At 38.1% G+C, this 16486-nt stretch overlaps 1 pseudogene; it reads right to left on the reverse strand.

The window, feature by feature from the left end:
• Positions 1-317: 317 nt before the first annotated feature.
• Positions 318-16486, reverse strand: part of LOC129356304 (MAM domain-containing glycosylphosphatidylinositol anchor protein 2-like) — a 97425-nt pseudogene continuing 81256 nt past the window's right edge.

Genomic DNA, 16486 nt, shown 5'->3' on the forward strand with positions numbered 1-16486 from the left:
AAGCACAGAGGGAGTACACCACAAGAACCACGTTTGATAAAAACATTGCCACATTCTAATACTTTCTTGAAGTATGATTTATTTGAATAACAAGGTCATCATAATTTTAGTTATGTCACTGTAGAGTAATGAATCATTGAACAAAGTATTGATGGTGAAATAAAAACCTCATGAAACAATCATGATTTCCATCCCATTAGCGTGAAGCAAAATAGTTTTATTATTAATGCAGTATAGAACAATTTTACTGTGAAGTTAACTTAGTGTCATTAGGAAAATTTGTTAATACATATACATTTTAAAAAGAACAGTTAAAGTTACTTTATTTTCTTGCCCATTTTATGTCCCCCTCTGGATGCCTGCCACCCTCAACATTTACCATGAGCTGGCTCCAGCCAACTGCTTTAAATTCTGATTGGGTAAAATATCAAATTTTAACAAAGGTCACACCTCTAGCAATTAATTGTTTCTCAGTACACAAAGGTCCAGACTCTCTGTATGAAGCAAATAATAGAACGAGAGTTTGATTTTTCTTTTTCCAGCCTGGGAAAAACAGACTTAAGGTTTATTTAAGATAAATGCACATCAGCACCATATGAGGGGTCAATTATTTATTTATTATAAAGTGTTTACATAATAATAATAATAATTTACAAGCACAATATGAGAAATAGACTCATGACATTAAGTAAATAGCATTAACCTGTTCATTGTAAAAATAAGTTAGGATTCAGTATATATTCTTTATATTTATCACTTTACAAACCAACAGCAAATGTAAGCTTCTTGCAAGTAATGAACAAATTAGCCTAACAACAAGAAAGTACTTTGAAATCAAATCAAAATATTGTTTTTATGTATTTCCTGGAAAACAAAAAGTTAAAACAAGTATGGGTTGACAAGACAAAATTATTATAACAAGTTAAAACATAAATCTCTTTTTGTTTTAAATGTACCTGAAAGGTTTAAGAATAAAGTGATATTTGTTAAACATGCTTAGCTTGTTTGTTTTTCAAACTTTTGTGAAGAATTACTGACTGAATATTTTTGTAACTCTTCATATAGTGTTGGGTAGAAAACTTTTCTAAGTTAACTGCTGATGTCTGTCCGGCGTGGCATTGTGCAGCAAACTACCAAAATACCAAAACTCCTATTTTTATGAATCATCAAGTTCTCTACTTGGAAGTACCTGCTGCTCTATGGTTGGGTTTTTGTTTGTTTGTTTGTTGTTGTTGTTGTTGTTTTTACTTTTCTGTCTGTCTTTTTCTTTATTGTTTCATGTTTGTGCTCATGTTGTTAATCGGTATGAAGTACAGTAATGTTGCTCTGCCATTGAAACATTTTGAATAGTAACTGTAAAGAAATGAAAGTGTCATGTACTTTTGTAAAGCTTTTTGAAGCTTTCATTTGTACACACTAGGGGTCGCACCAACTAGTTGACTCTTCAACTTATTGACTTGTCAACTAGTTGTGCAACTTAGTAAAAGTGTCAATTCTTTACTCTGCAATGACTTTTACGGGGCTAGTTGACTAGTCACAATCAGTGACAAAACTGATTTTTCCAAGGTGAATTAGTTGAGTTTGTCAGATAACTCAAATGGCCTAAAAATGTAAATGATTTACCAAAGAGAAGCTGAACATTTCAGCATAGGAATAGGGTGTTGCATGGCGCAGTGGTTAGCGCGCCGCACATATAGAAACTGTAGACCGGGGAGTCTGGAGTCTGACTCCCATCCTCGGTTTGCCTCTCTCCCCCGCCCCTCTCTCTCTGCACCCTTCCTGATGGATTACTGTCAAATAAACTAGTGCCGACAGAATTCTTAAAAAAAAAAAAAGACTAATGGAGTAATAAGTCATAATGTCTGACTATTTTATCTATCCAACTGATCACCATCACCCTGCCTATTGAAGCTTCTAACCTGGCAGCTTCATACTCATAAAAATACTAATTAACAACGTCTGGGAACAAAGTTCAAGCTTCATTCTGAGCTTTTGATAGAGGCGATCTCTGCCGCCATCTGCATGTCGGTTCATCCCGCAAAGACAGCTACTGCTGAGTCAGCAGAGCTTCCTGCTGCAACAGGGCAGAGGAGCAGCAGGTGGCAACTTTTATTCAGCTGTAACCAAACGGGATCCGTTCATAATAAGTTGGTTTGTGATGTTCCAAAACCATCACTGTGGTCAGTGGAATAATTTGACTCCTATGTGTGCAGCTATCATCAGGATCAGCTGGTGTTTGGATCTGTTTCTTGTTATTTTAATTCTGCATAATAGACTTAGTAAAAGCAGGATTTTTTAAATCAATATTTGCGGTGGATATTGTTGATAAAGCCCCTGAGTTGTTCTGAGGAGTTTTGGGCTTATGTCACTATGACATCACCGAGATTAGTTGACGTTGACTCTACTTTTATCATGTTGTAATTGACTTTGAAAAATATGAAGTGATTCAACGCACTTATACACTAAGTCCAAGGCTTGGATGCCATTGATTTAAAAATATGAAATCCTTTGTTTTTTAACAGATTCAAAGTTCCTCAAACAGTTAATATGTTTTGCATTTTCTATATTAAACGCAAAACATTTAATATAGAAAATGTTAATTGAAAAAGTTGGTGTCAATATAAAGAATCCATTTCCTGGCCATTTTTCTCACAGCCATTCATATGGCTTATATGGCTTATGGTAACACTTATGCTAATATCCCAACAGAAAGAAAAAGAAACAAGTTGAGAAACTATTTCCATACTAATACAAAATCTTGTGTAAGCTAATTGGTTAAATTGCCCTTCATCATGCAGAATAATGTCTGACACCGGCTAAGTATTGATGCCAGTCTTTGGGCAATCTTCTCTCATTTTAAGGCACTTCATGTTATGGCAAAGGTGAGCTGTTGTTTTCATGTCTAACACAGACGGACCAACATTAAAATATACTCTGAAAATACTTTTTTTCTCTGAACCTCTCTAGATTAAAAGAGTAAAGAGACTGTGTGTCCAATACAGTACAGCTGATCTATAGAATTCGAGCACAGAAAGGTGAGGGGAAGCAAATAAGTGATAGACAAAACATGATCGGTGAACTTCCAACTGCTTTGTTTTCTTAACCACCAGTTTAAGCAAGAAATGGTTTCCAAGTTTGTTTAACCTGGAAAGTGATGTCAGACGGGGTACATTGAGACTCCATTGAAGCTATGGGAAATGTGTTTTTGTGATTGTAAGTAATTATTTGTTTGATTTGGTATATCTACATAAAAACTCATTGTCCTGTTGAGAATATTTGAACCAATTAAAAGTGTTACAGTACAAACTAATGCAGTTGGGTTTTGTGGTGATATGTGTTTTCAAGTGTCCACATTAAAGGCTGACTGAAGCCATGTTCATGATATAGGGCCTCACTAAATTATCGAATAACCTTTAAACAAATGTTTAAAAAGTTTAAACCTTAAGCTTTTTATTAATTTTATATAATCCTCTTCACTTGACAGCTACTACAGTGACATGTACCACTGTTTGGACTTCTTTCTGTAGTGCAGCAGACTGTTCAGTGTGATGGGCAATGCTACACAACAGACTGCTGATGCAGACTATATTTCATAGCATAAATCATTTCATAAATACATACTGAGTATGATGTTCTTACATACCAATCAATTTTAAAGGAATCTTTTGACAAGTAGCTTCAGCTTCCTGTAGCAGTAGATTTAAACTAAACCTATCATAGGTTGAACTGTTGACAAGATAAAAAGCAAATAAGATGTGACTAAAGGAGAAATTTATTTTCCCCTTGATAGAGCAAATACAGTTCTGCTCTGTTTCCAATTGTGAGGTGTAAAACAGATCCCTTGGGCCACAGTCAAAAGTCATGGAAGCTTGCATGAGAGGTAATTAGAAGACGGAAAAGGTGCTGATGGTGTCACCTCTGCCAGCCAATCAGCAGCAGACTTTGACTGATGTAGTAGAGACACATAATACGATGGCAGTGAAGCAAGTGACTTCAGATCTGGAGGAAAAAGAGACAGAGAGAATTACAGGGTAAATATGTCATATATCGTTTCAGTATGATGTGTGCTGTATAGACAACTATTCTAGAAAAGCACATCTCAAACCTCAAATGACAAGAATTTGTTTCCTTACTATTGATGAATACTAACATATTTGACAAAACTATTCTTTTGCTTTTCCAACTGTAATACCAAACCTATAGAGTAATTGTCAGCAGGCAACTATTTAAACTATTTACAATCAGGCTAATGAAATCATTTACAACTTGCCACCAGTGCAAATCACCTCTCTTTGTCCAGCACAACTCCCACATGCAGTTTTGTGTATGGGAGTTCCTGAGGTTTTATTTTTGCACAGCGCCTCTCTGTCTCACATTGCATATGGTTCAACCTGCTGCATTAATTTCTGAAGTATTAATTTATCACCCACCTTGATGAATGCAGATACACCTTCACTGTCTCCCAAAAAATTAGGACATTTTATTTGTCCTTTGCACACTAATTGCTTGCTAGCAAATAATATCTGACATATGGGCCATTTTTTGTCGTCATTGACTCACCAGCATTTAATACTTATGGGTCATTAATTCACTAATGTTAATTTAGCAACTGTGATAATAGATGGGTTGTAGTCTGTTTTGTTGCAACCTGAAGTGTAAAATAAACTTTAGTGGAGTTTGAAAAGAAAATATGTTATAGGGTATGTCTGGTTTGAACGAAGTGTGAACCCTATTGATTTATTTTTTCTTTTTTTCAGCATCTATGCACCACAAATTTGGAACAAACTTCCAGAAAACTGTAAAACAGCAGAAACCATGACTTCCTTTAAATCTCAACTAAAAACACACCTGTTTAGAGTTTTATTTGAAATGTAATATATAGTATAATGTGTTGTTTATTCCGTGATGCATGACTTTGTGTTTTTCTGTTTTTGATGTGAAGCACTTTGAAATGCCTTGCTGCTGAAATGTGCTATACAAATAAAATTTGATTGATTTGATTTGATTCTATTTTCTCCTCACACCTGCAACCAATTAATCAGTCATCTGTTCTTTGTTCAGCAATCAGCCTTCCCAGTATTTGAGCACAACTCATTTTCAGTTCCTCCTGTTGTAGGACAGGTAATAAGAATAAAAAAGAAGAGGATGTTATGTCCAGATTAAGGTTTGGGTATATGGGGTTAAATAGTACTCTGAAAATAATTAACAAGCATAGTACAGGTATGTCTAGTTATTGTGAAGAGTTTGAAACAAGACAGCATATTTTCCTAGAATGTAATAAATATATTCAGGAAAGAGAGGTTTCAATCAGAGAATTAAATAGAAACAAACATAAATTAGATCCGGGGTCACCAACCTGGTGCCCGCAGGGACCCTGTCAGTCGCCCGCGGAGCCACTTCTAAAAATAGCCATTATCATTAGGGAGCACTACCAAAAAATTATTTAATTAAATGTTTTTGCATTGAAGTAATGACGTTTGTTTATATTCAGAGTTCAAAAGATGGAAATTATAAAAACGTTTAACAGCAAGAAAGAGTTTTATACGTAAAGCAATTTATTTTAAAGTTCAGAACTGCGCAGGCGCCTGCAGGAAACTATCGGAGCGCAGCAGCACCTGCAGCTGCACTCTGCGTACCTTCACATTTTCCTTTAAGTAAAGAAAGAAAAGAATAGCTTCTGGAGTTTTTATTATTTAACCCTATTTACTATTAACAAAATTGTGAATAAAAATTAAATAAATTGTGCCAACACATTTTATTCGTAGCGCACATCTGGGAATCAACACCGTCCTCTTTCCTTGATCCACATGAGGAGGCTTCGCTTCCATGTCTTTATTATTTAGTTATTATTTTTAAAAAGTCCGCTGCTCTTGGTTCAGGTTTGTGCTGATTTTTGCGCATTGGAGAGGTGCTTGTGCTCTTGCAGGTCAGGTGCAGTGATAGTTTTGTGTCGGACCTTTATTTTTTCCACATCTGCTGGTGTCAGCCAGCGGGACCCATCAGCTGTTCGGTTCGCAAAACCACGAAAAAAGCGAATAAACCTGCGACCCGCCAGAACCGCGCAGACTGTCAGAAGCTCAGGCTGAACGTAGAACAACGGGAGGTTCAAACCCAACTGGTTCATTTTTAGCTTACAGAAAAACACAAAGCCATGAAATAAATAAAAGCAAACTGACCAATAAGACTGAGGCTTTGGTGTTCCCCACCTCACGCATCAGACTGACACAGCTTTGTGTGTATAATATGTTTTGACACAAAAGATATTTTCTTTTCCACAATTTTGCTAATAGAACAGATGGTTAGATAATAAAACAATAACTTTTCTTTTTTTATTTAAAGGAAAATTTCAAGGTACTCAGTACAGCTGCAGGTGTTACTGCAACAATCCATCAGTTTGATTTTGTTTATTTCAGTCACTTGTGACCAGTTTAGAATCACAGAGAAAAACTCCAAAAGGGAATCAAACTTAAAACTCTGTGAGGTAAAAACTTCTGATCACATAATAGCAATTAACCACATGGTAAATTATTACTGATATCTATTGTTAGTGGTCCTGACATTAATATGATCAGGCAGTATTATGATATATATCTATATATCTATATATATATATATATATATATATATATATATATATATATATCTATATATATATATATATATATATAGATATAGATATATATTATCTATATATATATATATATATATATAGATATATATATATCTATATATATATATCTATAAAAAAAAAAAAATTCCCTTCTCACCCACCGCGGGTGGTTCTTATCCTCTGAGCTCGGGTCCTCTACCAGAGGCCTGGGAGCTTGAGGGTTCTGCGCAGTATCTTGGCTGTGCCAAGGACTGCACATTTCTGGACTGAGATGTCTGATGTTGTTCCTGGGATCTGTTGTAGCCACTGCTCCAGTTTGGGGGTTACTGCCCCGAGGGCCCCGATGACCACAGGCACCACTATGGTCTTCACCTTCCAGGCCCTCTCCAGTTCCTCCCTGAGGCCCTGGTATTTCTCTAGTTTCTCGTGCTCCTTTTTCCTGATGTTGCAATCACTTGGTATTGCTACATCTACCACAACGGCTTTCCTCTGATGTTTATCCACTACGACAATGTCTGGTTGGTTCGCCATTACCATTTTGTCTGTCTGGATCTGGAAGTCCCACAGGATCTTAGCTCTGGCGTTCTCCACCACCTTTGGGGGTGTTTCCCACTTTGATCTTGGGGTTTCCAGTCCATATTCTGCACAGATGTTTCTGTACACTATGCCTGCCACTTGGTTATGTCGCTCCATGTACGCTTTCCCTGCCAGTATCTTGCACCCTGCTGTGATGTGCTGGACTGTCTCAGGGGCCTCCTTGCACAACCTACACCTTGGGTCTTGTCTGGTGTGGTAGATCTGGGCCTCTATTGCTCTGGTGTTTAGGGCCTGTTCCTGGGCGGCCAGGATGAGGGCCTCTGTGCTGTCCTTGAGTCCAGCTTTTTCCAGCCATTGGTAGGATTTACTGATATCAGCCACTTGGGTTATTTGCTGGTGGTACATCCCATGTAGGGGTTTGTCCTCCCATGATGGTATCTCTGGCACCTCTACCTCCGTTCCCTGTTGTCTGAGACATTCACTGAGCACATTGTCTGTTGAGGCTTTGTCCCTGATGTATTTATGGATCTTAGTTGTTTCGTCCAGGACAGTGGTTCTCACACTCACTAGTCCTCTGCCTCCTTCCTTGCGGCTCGTGTACAGTCTCAGGGTGCTGGATTTGGGATGGAACCCTCCATGCATTGTTAGTAGCTTTCTGGTCTTAATATCTGTGGCTTTTATCTCCTCCTTTGGCCAGCTAATTATTCCAGCAGGGTATCTGATTACTGGCAAGGCATAGCTGTTTATCGCACGGATTTTGTTCTTGCCATTGAGCTGGCTTCTCAGGACTTGCCTTATTCGTTGGAGGTATTTAGCTGTGGCTCCTTTCCTTGTGACCTCATCGAGGTTGCCATTTGCTTGTGGTATACCTAGGTACTTGTAACTGTCCTCTATGTCTGCTATTGTTCCTTCTGGGAGTGAGACCCCTTCTGTGTGGATGACCTTCCCCCTCTTTGTGACCAGCCGACCACATTTCTCTAGTCCGAATGACATCCCAATGTCAGTGCTGTAGATCCTGGTGGTGTGGATCAGTGAGTCGATGTCTCGCTCACACTTGGCGTACAGCTTGATGTCATCCATGTAGAGTAGGTGACTGATATTGGCCCCATTTTTGAGTCTGTATCCGTAGCCAGTCTTGTTGATAACTTGGCTGAGGGGGTTCAGGCCTATGCAGAACAGTAGCGGGGACAGAGCATCTCCTTGGTATATGCCACATTTGATGGACACTTGTGCAAGTGGTTTGCAGTTGGCTTCAAGGGTGGTTTTCCACAGCCTCATCGAGTTTGCAATGAAGGCTCTCAGAGTCCTGTTGATGTTATACATCTCTAAGCATTCAATGATCCAAGTATGCGGCATTGAGTCATAGGCTTTCTTGTAATCAATCCAAGCCATGCACAGGTTGGTGTGTCGGGTTTTGCAGTCTCGGGCAACTGTGCGGTCTACGAGGAGTTGGTGTTTGGCTCCTCTGCTATTTACACCGATACCCTTCTGTGCCGTGCTCATGTGTTTATCCATGTGTTTGCTTATCTTGGCCGCTATGATGCCTGACATGAGCTTCCAGGTTGTGGAGAGGCAGGTTATTGGTCGGTAGTTGGGTGGGACTGGACCCTTTGATGGATCCTTCTGGATTAGGATTGTCCGCCCTTCAGTTAACCATTCAGGGTGAGTCCCACTTTGTAGTAGCTGGTTCATTTGGGCTGCCATTCGCTCATGGAGAGCAGTGAGTTTCTTTAGCCAGTAGGCATGGATCATGTCAGGCCCTGGTGCTGTCCAGTTTTTTCATACCTGAGACTCTTTCTTGGACATCTGTCACAGTGATGGTTACCGGGGCTTGCTCAGGGAGGTTGCTGTGGTCCTCTCGTAGAGAGATCAGCCACTGTGCATTGCTGTTGTGGGACGCCTCCCTTTCCCATATGCCTTTCCAGTATTGTTCTGTCTCCAGCCTTGGTGGGTCTGCTCTGTTGTTATTGTTACCCTGCCATTGAGAGTACACCTTAGCTGGTTGAGTGGAGAAGAGCCGGTTAATCCTTCTGGATTCATTCTCCCTTGTGTATCTCTTTAGGCGGCTGGACAAGGCTTGGAGCCTCTGTTTGGCAGTCTCGAGTGCTTCAGGTATGGGCATCTGCCTGTACTTTCTGGGTACTGGTCTTTTCATTGCACCCTTGTGGAGCTCTGACAGTTGGCTCACTTCCCTCCTTGTTACCTTGATTTTAGCCTCTAACCGTCTTTTCCATGGTGGGTATTGGGTCTCATGGTTGCTCTTATAGCCAAGTATCTCAAGGATCACTGATGCTGAGTTGTAGATCAGCTCATTGGTTTCTGTTATGGTGTTGGTAGGGATCGTTCTCAATGCTGCATTCACATTCTCAATGAGACTTTCAGATGGTACTTCACTCAGCCGTTGTAATTGGCGCCGGGGAGGCCTGGTTGTCATTCGGGTCATGATTCTCTCTCTCAGGTCAGCAGCTGTCTCGTTCAGCTCTGTTTCGCTCATTGGGGCCGTGTATCCCCTCACTGGGTGGGGACTTGTAGTTAAGTCCCCACAGTCCTGACATCCGGGTTCCTCCCTTTTGCCGTAGCATTTGTGTTGTATCTCGTCAATCTCAAGTTGTGATAGCAGTTGCCGTTTGCGGATGTTGGAACACTGAGCTACTAGTTGTTTAGCGCTTAGTGTTGACTGGGGATGTCGAAGTAACCATTCCTTCCCCAGTCTTTGCATGTAACCTCTCTCACTAGGGTTACTTGAGTAGTAGCATTCCAACAGATCCACGTTTTCATCTCTCGCCCATTTCCGTCTTGTTCCAGTAGCCCATTTGTCATCAAGGTGCTCTGGTTCCCCAACACCTGACGCAGACCTTGTTTGGCCGGGCGACGTCTGAGCCGGCATGTTATGCAACTTAGTATCTCTCATGGTATGAGGTAGGCAGTAGCTTGAAGGGTCTTGCCTAAGGACCCAGACTGGATTCGAACCCTGCCCTCTCGGGTGATATACTGATGCCTTATGTATTGAGCTATCCAGTCATATATATATATATATATATATATATATATATATATACATATATATATATATATATATATATCATATATATAATAAAATATATGATATATATATTTATATATATCATATATATATATGATATATACATCCATCCATGTCCAATGGATGGATGGACATTATTATGTCCATCCATCCATTTTCTTACACTCTTGTCCCTAAGGAGTTGGGAGGGGTGCTGGTGTCTATTTCCAGCGAATGTTTCAGACGAGAAACATTCGCCTCGTATAAATACTAGTATTTATACTAGACTAGTGTAAATACAAGTCACAGCTGCCACTGAGCTGTGACCAGCTCAGTGGCAGCTGATCTGGCATCTGCCTGATCCTCAGCTGCTGCCATATTAGGACGGAACTCCTCCTGCACGGCGTCAGATTGTTGTGAAACCCTCAGCAGTAACACCTTCAGGCCTGCTACAGAAACTAGAGCTTTTGCCCAGTATCTAACCTGTCTGTCTCTGCCTAGATTCCTCTCCTGTCCCTGATCCCTGGCTCTCCCCGCTGGATAAGGACTTCCTGGCTTCGACCCCCTGTCCGTCTGACCTTGTGACCTGAGACGCCTGATCCCGATTTGGATTCCCTGGTTCTGACCCTGGCCTGCCTGACTTAAGAACAAGCTTTTCTCCCAATAAACACCTAGTTTTGTATTCTCTGTTCAGTCCCTGTGTCCATCAGTGCCTGGGCGTGACAATACACTCAATCAGATCAATCAGAGCTCTGAACATTCAGCTGCTTTTTTTATGGGTTAGGTTATGATGATAAGCTGGGGAGACTTGGTGGGTTTTTTGTTTTATTTTGTTTTCATGGGTGATGGGAACATTTCTTTTGTGTTTTTATATTCAATAAGTAAATACTAGTGGTAAATACTAGTGGTATTCACTAATAGTATTTACTAGTATAAATACTCCTCCAGCACTCGCTCTTCCCGCTGTTTGCTTTGAGCCAGCAGCTCCCAAAGGAGAAAGGTTGCCGTACTCCAGGTATTGCACCAGTCATTTTAAGGATGCTTATTGGTCCCCCAAAAACGATGAAAACCTGGGCCTTTTCAACAATCGATAAAATATACTATACAAACTTCATAATGTGCACTCTTTTGGTCGAATGTAGTTTTAATATCCACTTTGGCTCTATGTTATTTAGGTTTTATTCAAGTACATTATTTGTTCATTGAGACTGAGAATCCATTTTACTTTTGTTTTTGGTCGTTTTGTTTTTGCAGTTCTAGTGTTAAGTGTTCTTTTGAAAATAAAGTGTATCTATTAATGGCAGGAAATCACATACATTATTATGTTATTTCCATGAAATTAGTCTAAAAGGTCTTTAAACAATATTTTTGTTTATCACAATCATTTTGGAGACAATCAGCCAAATTTGTTCACGTGACAGATCTATTTATGTAAAGCATTGAATTACATTGCAAAATACACAAAGTGATGCTCCATGTCACTTTCTTATTTGATTATTTTTTGTTGTTCTTTCAACTGGTTATATTTTTTCACTCTATAAGCCACACCCAATAACTTCCTTGGAGTAAGGCATCAGCTGACTATTGTCAAAAATGTGCCTCTCTCCTTTCACTTTTTTACTTTGCATTTGCGTTAGAAAGTAATCCAACATCAGTCTGTTTCTTTTTTGTGTATCTGCTTTATTGTGGCAGATGGTGACTTGTACTGAGTCAGGGTCTGCTTAAAGTTTCTTCTTTAAGTGTTTTGAAGAGTTTTTCCTCTTCACTATTGATTCATACTTGCTCAGTGTGAGAGAATACTGTAAAATCAATGTCACAAGGCAAGCCATTATCTACTGTCACTATGCTTGTCCAAAAGGAGTGAATACAAGTCAGTGACTTGATGCAATCTTGCTTAGACAGAAACTTTTTAAAAATATTTTGAGTCATTAATTAAGTTATATGCACAGTTTGAAGGGCCAGATTTTATGTGATCTTATGTGATGGTATTAAAAAGCTCATAAGCTTTGAAAAATTAATGTTTTATGCAATTATTTGGAGATTATGTGCCCAATATAGTTTATTTTGGTTCAAGTCAGTCAAATGTATTCATAACTTTAATATTAGTAGGCTTGCAACTTAATGAATCCAAACAGTTACCAAAATGCAAATATAAAATAAAATAAGAGAGTTCTGGGATCTTATTCTGATAGGATTTGGCTTAATTTAAGCTTTGGATATAAACTCTATAAACTCTAACAATACAAATCTGGTGCATGGTGATCCACACATCTGACAGTTAACTGATCTGCATTTGTTGTTGAATTTATTTCATCTGATTTTAATATTCCATCAATTAACATGACTCTCTGAACAGGAAATAATTCAATGGATAAATCTGACAGATTTACTGGTTCTATGGTTAATGTTGCAGTTTGACATTTTAAATAGTTAAATTAAAATATAAAATCCTCACTGTTAGATGGAGAGTCTTTGCACTCGCCCTCCTCAATGGTAACATCATCAATAGCGATATTGCCTTCAATACCCGAGCCTCTGACTCCTTCCATCACCACCTACAGTAAAAGAATAGAATAGAAATATCCTTAAATTCAGGTATTACAGCAGCAAAAAACAACAACAAAAAACTGCAGTAATGTCAGTTCAAATTGCTTTCCATAAATTAGAAGGAAAAACAAACAAAACCAGAAAACCAAAAGAAAGAGAAAAAGGTAAAAGTTTAAAACTACATATTGGTTCCCCATGTTTAATAAGTTAGTCCATAATTTATAAACTATCAGGAGTTTCTCTGGATTCTTGTTCTGATGTTAGTTCTCCATTTTTGGTAAGATCAATGAGGTATAAAACTGTTGGTCCCAGTTGTTCTGGGTTAAGTTTTAGATTTGCATGAAATAAAGCTGAATGTTTGCTCTCCATGTTTTATTCTTGTTCTAGGTTAAGTAGATGGTACTTTCAAAGTTTGTTCTAGATTTGTAAAGTAACAGGAGTCTCTCAAGGTCTTACTCCGATATTAATAAGCTGAATGTTGGTCTAAAGCAGGGGTGCTCAATAAATCGATCGCGATTGATCAGAAGGGGAAAAACTGAACCTGTCAGGAAGGGGATACCAGCACATCCTCTTCTGAAGTGCTTATCAAAATATTCACTAAAATCCCAAACTTGTGATGTTCACATGTGTTCTGTGTTTTTGTTTGAGCCAATTCATGTTATGCCCCTAATTCCCGTTACTCGTGTGCTACTCCCTGTTTGTTTCCTTCTTAATCCTCTCTCAGCCACACCATGCTGACAGATTATTCAACGCTTTCACCAAGTAGTTTTCCAGCACTCTTATCTCGCCCTCATCGTTACTACCACGCTTTGTTCATCGGATTTGCCCCTTTTGCCTCATCCTTGTCAGACTGTTGCTGATCGCCCAGCATCTGCTCTCCTCCTCGTCCCTCAGCTGATCACACGAGGACCTGATCGCCAAGCCAGGCTGGCGATCACACTTCCTACACACTACCTGATCCCTTCATTGCTATTTATCCAGTCACCAATCTCTCCTTTCCGCCCCCCTTCAGAGAGCTGCAGCTGACGCTCCAAATGAATAAAAAACCAGTTCAAGCTGCTTTTCAATAAATTTGAGTTTTCTGCTCTCTCCTTTGTGGTGCCTGAATACTGTGTCACTCTGGTGAATCATTACAAAGCACTACAACTTTTTAAAATAATGAATAAAATCAACAAAACATGTTCAAATTATTGGCCCAACAAAAATAATAATCTCAGTAATTATTGTTTCAACAAGGTGTTGTGCAATTCTTGATGTTTCAGTTCCATTAACAAAAAACCTGTGTTCAGGGAAGCAATTATTGAAAATTGTAAAATAAATATGAAGCTTGAAAACTGGATATGGTAACAGACTGTTTTTAATCATCTCTGGTCAGCTAGTGGAGCACAGGTACAAGTGCTTTTGATTTGATCACCTGTTGAGGTTTTGTACCTTTGTTAGGGTTAGTGTTACTTTGTTGTGGCTCATTATAGCCGCTGTAATTTCTGAAATTTCAATAAACGACAAACTGGGACTAATTACCTCCTTTATTTGCAAGTATATGTCATTCACAACAAATGTCAAGTAGGACAAATATATTTCATGACACATTCATAATTATCTCCTACTGTGATAATTATGTGAAATTTAATTATTGTTTCAAGTTAAAAAAGTAGTTTGGGGCTCTCTGGCATCTTTGAGCACAGAGCCTCTTTGCTGGCTTTTCCTCTATCAAACATGCTATTTATTTTAATCTCTTATTTAGTGGAAATATTGATGTTGATGAGATTTTCTCCAAAATGACAAGTTTTTTGGCCTCCAATATTTAAAATAATTCATTCATAAATGACATTGAGTAAAGAATAAAATGATATAAATTCCAAATGTTCATTTAACATAAAGTCTAAGGACTTTGCCCCTTTTAACTAAACATACTCACTTTACCACTAGCCAGCTGTGTACTGCACTGTACCTGAAAGGTTGTGGTTGGATGGATGTTAACCCTTGCCTGCTGCCAGTAGTTTCCTTGGTTACCAGTAAGACTCCAGACTAAGGCATCTGTGAGCATCTGACCTTTCAACCGCAAGAAAATATTCAAAGCTCCTACAAGATAAATAAACAATGAGATTAGGAAGTGTATTGCAAACCAATTTTCTCTCTCATGTGTCATACCAGAAGGAATGAGCATCGATTTTCTTTCTCACCTATATGTTTCCCAAACATGTGGTAGAAGAAGGTAAAGCAGTAGATGGGATTGTTACTGGCTGAAGAGGAGGAGACACTTTTTGTGTTTATGTTGAAAATTGGGGACATCAGACGGGCTTTGTCCCCCTCCAGCCCGGCCTGGATGTCTCAATGAACATGTAGAAGCCTGAGGATCCACAACAGTCTAATTTTCACTTCATGCTTCAGCAGTTAAGATAGTAACATTTGTTTTATGTGAATCTGTCACCAATGAAAACAACATTTTAGCTTAGGTCATTTTGAACAACAGACCTACAGTAAATCTCAGTGTTAGAATAGAATTCATGTAACAATGCTTTTGTATATTGCTGTGTTTGAACACAAGACAGTGAAGACTGCAATTAACAACATTGAACTCTATGGGGTAGTGGAAGTTTTTAATCCTAATTCTAAAATTATATGGCCAGAATAATTCCTCCTATTTAACCAATAATACATGAAAATGTCAAATTTTTGGAATAGTACCTGGTCCAAAAGCTAAGACAAGTACACAAAAGAAGAAAGACAAGCTCATAATAGAGAATTGGACATAGCCCAAAATAAGATGAGGGTAAACACTGGAGCTGCACTTCATAGGAGCTAAAAGCTCTCAAAAAACTGAAAATTGATCCAGAGTTGGCCACATCTCTGATTGACCAGCAAGTATCAGTTTGATTTATTTTCATTTTTAAAAAAAAACCCCAGCAAAGATACAGCAAAATTCTTGTGATGGTGCAAATCAAATATTACTCTGTAGCTTGATGCAGCACTGATGCAGTGATATCCATAAGAAAGTTGTAGCTGGATGGCGATTCATTTTAACATTACCTGCAAACTCAAACTCAGCATAAATATTAGACCATACCTAGATTTATTTGTCCGAACAAATTTTTGGATTAAATACATTTAAATTTGGTGAAATTATTTTATTGTGGACTGCGCCTGTTAAAAATAAACAGTAAATGAAATACAGTACAACAAAAATGCCTGCAACATTTGCACTTGAATCAGAAAGTGTTGTTTTTGTGTAAATTCCTCATTGGAGCCAATGGACTCAATGTCAAAACTGTAGTCATATAACATACAGATGAAATGTCTCACAATGCAAAGTGTAAAATGTAAATTGCTAATTCAGTGTCTATATATATATATATATATATATATATATATATATATATATATATATATATATATATATATATATATATATATAAAAATATATGTACCAGTGTTCTTGCAGTGTGTCTGCGTGCACACTGGTCTTCTCTGTGCGATATGGAGTTAAATATGTTTCACAATTACTCAATCAAAAAAATCTCAAAAAATTAAATTGTGATCAAAGCAAAAAAAAAAAAAGGTTTGTGTTTCATACCAAAAACTTATCTCAATTAAAATATATATAATTATGGTCAAAACTTTTTGAATTGTATTGATTTTTTTAAACAAAAAGCATTTTGTTGTAAAAAAATATTTTTAAAAGTTAAAATCACTAAATTTTTTCCTAAAGTGAAAGTTTTTTGCAGAACATAAACTGTATGTCAGAATTTTTTGGTTGCAATTCTCAAACT

Source organism: Poeciliopsis prolifica, unplaced genomic scaffold (assembly GCF_027474105.1).
Source record: "Poeciliopsis prolifica strain line A6 unplaced genomic scaffold, Auburn_PproV2 SCAFFOLD164, whole genome shotgun sequence".
Taxonomy (NCBI): domain Eukaryota; kingdom Metazoa; phylum Chordata; class Actinopteri; order Cyprinodontiformes; family Poeciliidae; genus Poeciliopsis; species Poeciliopsis prolifica.